Below are 7,077 nucleotides of genomic sequence, written 5' to 3' on the forward strand. Positions count from 1 at the left end.
ACCAGGATGACCCTTCGAGAGAAGGCACTAATTTCTTTTTCAGATTTTAATAAAAGTCTCTGGTTGAACAGTAACGGTTTGGTGGAACTGGTAAATATTACTGAAATAAGGTATAATAATTAGCTAATTTGTAGGCTAAAAAACTTTTTTTATTGAAAGTCTTTTTTCTTTTGACTATTTGCAGAATATACAATATAATCACCCCTTCTGCTTGGGTTTTGTCCCCCCCCCTGAAGAAGACCCTGGAGGTCGAAATGCATTGGGGTAGCATGGGTGCTATTTGTAGTTTTTGAAATATTGATGTATTTGTAAACTGTTCCTGTAACTATCTTTGTACCAAATGTTGCATATATCCTTTACCCATCGATATACTGTAATAATATATACCAGAGTCCGTATTTTAAATTTATGACGGCGATTAAGCCTTTGAACTAATAAAATAAATATATTTTTACAAATTTATTTCTGCTTCTTGTCGCTGCCGGAAAACCCAAGGGGAACCTGTCCTTTCATTCTTTTTAGAATATTTAGGGGTGTGCAGCCAGCTCGTTATTTTATTTCCATGCACTTTCTCTTTTTTCTTACCAGTGTAGTACCCTTACATTTATGTTAAAGCTGTAGTAAACTTTATTTAAAAAAAATAACCCTGCAACTCAATGTCATAATGTACTAGTCGCATACTAGCACATTATGAGAGACTTACCTTAAAACGCAGCCCTCCAGTGGTGGACCGACATAGTTGACAGGTCCAGCTTCACCTGGTCTTCCTTCCACGTTTGTGGACTCTCTGGGCCATCTGACTGGGCAAGCTGCAATGACATCACTCCTGCGCATGCATACACACTGTTTATGGCACAGACCTCTGAAGAAATGACATGTTATGCAGCTCCTTCAGAGTGCATGCACTGGTGACATCACAGACTGCTGTTCCATAGAATATTTCCTAAACTGTGCACGTTTAGGAGATATTTATTTTACCTATAGGTAAGCTTTATTAAAAGCTTACCTGTAGGTAAAAATGGCAGATACAAGTTTACTCCCACATTAAGTTGAAACGTTCTTTTTTTGTACTGGTAACTATCAGACAGACTAGATGTACATTGACATTTAGTGACAAGAATAAATGTGTACTGGCATTAAGAGGAACTCATAAATGTGCCTAAAGATGACAAGACTAAATTCTTATTGGTTTTTAGTTGCAAGAATAAATTAGCATTGGTGCTCAGTCTAAAAGCTAACTATGCATTAGTACACATTGAAAAAATATTAGATTTGCATTGTGCTCAATGGAAAGAATAACTGAATGATTAAACTTGGTGCCATTGGGTGGCTATATATGTATCTGTAGACAAAGTAGCCTACACTGGAACAGAAGGCACAGATAAGGATGATATTAATCTACTGTAATGTAGACATGTGCAGAGTAAAATATTTTGTTTTGGAATTTTGTTTCCGTCCGAAAAATTAATTTATTTAGTTACTCCCGAAATTCGGTTTTATTTTGTTTTTCGTTCAAAAATTGCATTCGTCCGAAAATCCACATGAATTACGGTCAAATCTGTCTTTGAAGGCTTATGGTGTCTGTCGAATGTATAAAGAAGATTCGACGGAGCTAGTATATAGCATACTTCGTGTGAACTTTAGAACCCTATTAAAGTCTATGGGACTCCAACGTTCAAAATCTAAAGTGCTAATTTGAAAGGCTAATATGCAAGTTACTGTCCTAAAAAGTGTTTGGGGACCTGGGCCCTGCCCCAGGGGACATGTATCAATGCAAAAAAAAGTTTTAAAAACGGCCCTTTTTTCGGGAGCACTGATTTTAAGAATGATTAAAGTGAAACAATAAAAGTGTAATATTCCTTTAAATTTCGTACCTGGGGGGTGTCTATAGTATGCCTGTAAATGGGCGCATGTTTCTGGTGCTTAGAACTGTCCCTGCACAAAGTGTCATTTATGCAGGAAAAAAAGTCCTTTAAAATCACTTGCAGCTATTATGAATTGTCGGCTCTGTAATACAGAGAACACTGAGGCCGCGTACACACGCGCGGACTGTTGGCCCAACCTTGTCCGCTGAACAGTGTTTGGGCGGACAGTCCGCTCGTGTGTGGGCTTTCAGCGGACAGTTTCAGCGGACAGTTGGACGGACAAGGTTTTACGGAAATTCCGAAAAACTGTCCGCTGAAACCTTGTTTCAACGAACAGTCCGCCCGTGTGTAGGCTTGTTCGTCAAACAAAGTTCCGCGCATGCTCAGAAAGGATTTTCAAGCCGAAAGTTATAATGCAGTGTATAGGACGTCGTATTTTGCGTCCCGTCGTACGTGCCGTTCACGTCATCGCGCACGGTTTCAGCAAACTGTTCGTTCGTCGTGTGTGGCCATGTCCGTCCATGCTAAGTTTGAGCGGACTGTTCGCTCAAACTGTTGGACGGACAAAGTTGGGCCAACAGTCCGCGCGTGTGTACGCGGCCTCATTGTTTTCGTCTGAAGGAGGGTGCAAGCTTTGTAGCCCGATATGGAGATTTGAAATGACATGTAAAGTGTTACCGATGCTATACCCATTGGAGCCCTAAAGACTGGGATTTGGCCACATATCTGCACTGAGGGTCATCTGGATACAGGAACCTTGATTGATGCTCTAACCTCTCTGCTTCGAATTATAAATCATTAAGACTGTTACTGTTCATTCATCTGGTAAGCGCATCACTTATCTGGTGACGGGCACAGATTCTCAGGGTGTGTGTGTGTGACCACGGTGGTGATATGCTGATCGCTGGAATATTGGAACATCCTAATGGACTTTAATTTTATAGTCTTCATATCTATTTCTGTGTATGGTCTTTATTCTTTATTTTTTATAGACTATATAAATTTGCGCATACACTTTTTGTGATCATTATATGCACGTTTAGTGATTGCTTTTGGCAATTAGACATCAATTTTGTATGAATGTCATATGTCCTTTATATGGTTACATTTATATAGTTATCTTATTTATTTAATGCTATTGGCGCAGCTCTCCATATTTGCTTTACTCATTGAAAGTCATTGATAAAAATAAATAAATAAATAAAAAAGCGTGGGGGTCCCCCAAATTCAATTACCAGGCCCTTCAGGTCTGGTATGGATATTAAGGGGAACCCCGTGTCAAGTTTAAAAAAAATTGACATGGGGTCCCCCTAAAAATCCATACCAGACCCTTTATCCGAGCACGCAACCTGGCAGGCCGCAGGAAAAGAGGGGGGATAAGAGAGCGCCCCCCTCCCTCCTGAACCATACAGGCCACATGCCCTCAACATTGGGAGGATGCTTTGGGGGTCTGTGACCCCTCAAAGCACCTTGTCCCCATGTTGATGAGGACAAGGGCCTCATCCCCACAACCCTGGCTGGTGGTTGTGGAGGTCTGCGGCGGGGGGCTTATCAGAATCTGGAAGCCCCCTTTAACAAGGGGACCCCCAGATCCCGGCCCCCCATTTGAAATGGTAAGGGGGCTTCCCTGTGACGTATGGGTAACCCCGCCCCCCTCTGATGTAACACAGGCAGGTTTCCGTTACATCTGAGGGGGGTGGGGTCACCCATACGTCACTGGGGAAGCCCGGGTTTCCCCTTGCGTAAGAGGGGGGCGGGGTCAGGTGAGGGGCGGGGGGCTTATCAGAATCTGGAAGCCCCCTTTAACAAGGGGACCCCCAGATCCCGCCCCCCTGTTTGAAATGGTAAGGGGGTACAAAAGTACCCCTACCATTTCACAAAGAAAGTGTAAAAAATAGTTAAATAAGACAAACACACTTTTGAAAAATTCCTTTATTAAAAAAAATAAAATAAAAAAAAAGATTCCAGCGGTGGTAATCCACTCTTGCTATTCAGCAATGGATGATCATCTCTCCAGGGTCCAGCGATGGCTGATCTGATCCAGTGCAGCGAATTCATCCATCTTCTGTCTCCACAGAGGAGACACTGCGGGGATCCCGGCGGCCTGACGTTTGTTATATGCGGAGGGCGGGGCCACCCGACCACCTGACCCCGCCCCCCTCTGACGCAAGGGGAAACCCGGTGTCTTGTCATATAACGCCCTCCATCCGATAGTGACGCTGCGTACTGCGCATGCGCAGTACACAGCAACACAGATCCCGAAAATTGCCGAGGATGAACGGCGCCTGCGCCGGGAGTCCAGGTTCTATCCCCACGATCCAAGTGGACATAGAGTAGGAATAAAAAAGAGCCGCGCGCAGCGAGGCCGAGCCCGAAGCGTGGCGAGCGAAGCTCCCCCGCGAGGGGCCCTCTAATATTCACAACCCTATGTCCGCTTGGATGGTGGGGCTACCACCTCCACTGACGGCGCAGGGGCCGTTCAGTTTCGGAGATTTTCCCAAGCTTCGTCTGCTCCGTACTGCGCATGCGCAGTATGGGGCGGACACTATTTGATGGCCGGACACTATACGGCAGAACACCGGGCTTCCCCAGTGATGTATGGGTGACCCCGCCCCCTCAGATGTAACGGAAACCTGCCTGTGTTACATCAGAGGGGGCGGGGTCACCCATACATCACGGGGAAGCCCCCTTACCATTTCAAACAGGGGGTGCTGGGATATGGGGGTCCCCTTGTTAAAGGGGGCTTCCAGATTCTGATAAGCCCCCCGCCCGCAGACCCCCACAACCACCGGCCAGGGTTGTGGGGATGAGGCCCTTGTCCTCATCAACATGGGGACAAGGTGCTTTGAGGGGTCACAGACCCCCAAAGCATCCTCCCAATGTTGAGGGCATGTGGCCTGGTACGGTTCAGGAGGGAGGGGAGCCGCTCTCTCGCCCCCCCCCCCCCTTTTCCTGTGGCCTTCCAGGTTGCGTGCTCGGATAAAGGGTGTGGTATGGATTTTTAGGGGGGTCCCATGTCAATTTTTTTTTATTTGACGCAGGGTTCCCCTTAACATCCATACCAGACCTGAAGGGCCTGGTAATTGAATTTGGGGGACCCCCACGCTTTTTTTTTTTTTTTTTTTTTTTACCAATGACTTTTAATGAGTGTTCTCTGTATTACGGAGCCGACAATTCATAATAGCTGCAAGTGATTTTAAAGGACTTTTTTTCCTGCATAAATGGCAGGGACAGTTCTAAACACCAGAAACATGTGCCGCTTCACAGGCATACTATAGACACCCCCCAGGTACGACATTTAAAGGAATATTACACTTTTATTGTTTCACTTTAATCATTATTAAAATCAGTGCTCCCGAAAAAACGGCCGTTTTTAAAACTTTTTTTTGCATTGATACATGTCCCCTGGGGCAGGACCCGGGTCCCCAAACACTTTTTAGGACAGTAACTTGCAGAATCTTTTCTCTCTGTCAAATCTTTTTTCTCTGTCGAATATTTTCTCTATATAATCTTGGACTAATAGAGGTAAGGTTAGGCACATTCGAGCACAGGTTCTATAGACACAGATTGTTATTGTCAGAGTCACGTCGAATCTCCTACTCTATATCGAACTGTTGTAACAATGAAAACGAAAATAAAGCATTTATTTATGTCGGATCTTTCGTTTTTCGGATTCTGTGCTTTCGTTATCGTTTGTCAAAACGAAAACGAAAATACCTGATATTCTGACCCAAAATGCATTCGGACGAAAACTAATGCACATGTCTACTGTAATGGTATCCAGAGGAGAAACATTGAAAGCATCATTGGATAAGTATAAATCCACTACAGCAGAAGCCAGCAGCAGAAACTCTTGAGGCCTCTTGCAGAACCCTAGCATTCTGCAGAACCCCAATTGAGAAAATCTTGTGTATGCTAAGTATGGGAGATATGAATCATTAAACCTTTTGGAGTGGCAATCTTGAGTTGCAATACCTTTGCAAATACCTTTGAAGCAGCCCTTAGCTAATTGTTTCATGCTGAGCACATAATTTTCAAGAAAATTAACTCCAGTTATCATAGGGATGTTGATCTGCATGATATGCACTGATGCCTAATGCCGCGTACACACGGCCGGACTGTATGGCCTACTTAGTCCGTCGAAACACATTTCAGCGGACAGTCCGCTCGTGTGTGGGCTTCAGCGGACTTTTTCAGCGTGCAGTCTGGCGTACTAAGTATTTCGGATTTTTCGAAAATTCTGTCCGTCATACTTTGGTTTCAGCGGACAATCCGCTCGTCGGTAGGCTAGTTTGACGGACTAAGAATGGCGCATGCTCAGAAAGGATTTACACGGCGGAAGGGTGCATTGCTGTGTATTGGACTTCCTATTTCTAGTCCCGTCGTACGTGCTGTACACGTCATCGTGCAAGCTTTCGACGGACTGTTTGTGCATCCGTGTGTGGTCAAGTCCGTTCATTCGAAAGTATGACGGACTGTCCGTCGGATTGTATGACGAACTAAGTAGGCCATACAGTCCGCCCGTGTGTACGCGGCTTAAATTTCACCCATGAGGTGTTCGAGCAGTTAGTAGCTGACTATCTTAGGGAATAGTAAGAGTACTAAGTGTGGTCTCTTTAGGCTTTGCAGCAGGTTTTCTGATGCTTGATACAGAGGTTAGAAGTCAGCTAAAATATTTGGAGCTCAGTAGCCTTAAAAGTGGTGCTGCTTGTCTAGTGGCCATCCAGACATCAATAACACCCGAGAGAGTTCCAGCACATAGGAATGTAACCATGTCTCTGTCGACTACTGGTTATGGAGATCAATGGTCCCCTCCTCTCTTTCAATCTAACAATTGCTCATTCTCTTTGTCATAAAACATAACTTTTATTTCCAACTAGTTTATAAAAACTGGTATTAGAAATTATGTATATTAAAAAGTTAATAATAACAAGAATGAATGTTGTAAAAAATATTATTTAAAACAAAAATCCACATAGCATTGGGGAAATGTATTGCTAATGTATGGTCATTATTTAGATCATGGGTGTTCAACCTGTGGCCCTTCAGCTGTTGCAAAACTACAAGTCCCATCATGCTTCTGCCTTTGGGAGTCATGTTTGTAACTGTCAGTAGTTCTGCAACAGCTGGATGGCCACACCCATGATTTAGATGATAAAAAGCAGGGCACAAGTAGATGATAAGAAAAAAATATATGAAACAAGTATATACC

Source organism: Lithobates pipiens, unplaced genomic scaffold (genome assembly GCF_037356315.1).
Source record: "Lithobates pipiens isolate NorthernLeopardFrog02 unplaced genomic scaffold, aLitPip1_a1.2 Scaffold_19, whole genome shotgun sequence".
Taxonomy (NCBI): domain Eukaryota; kingdom Metazoa; phylum Chordata; class Amphibia; order Anura; family Ranidae; genus Lithobates; species Lithobates pipiens.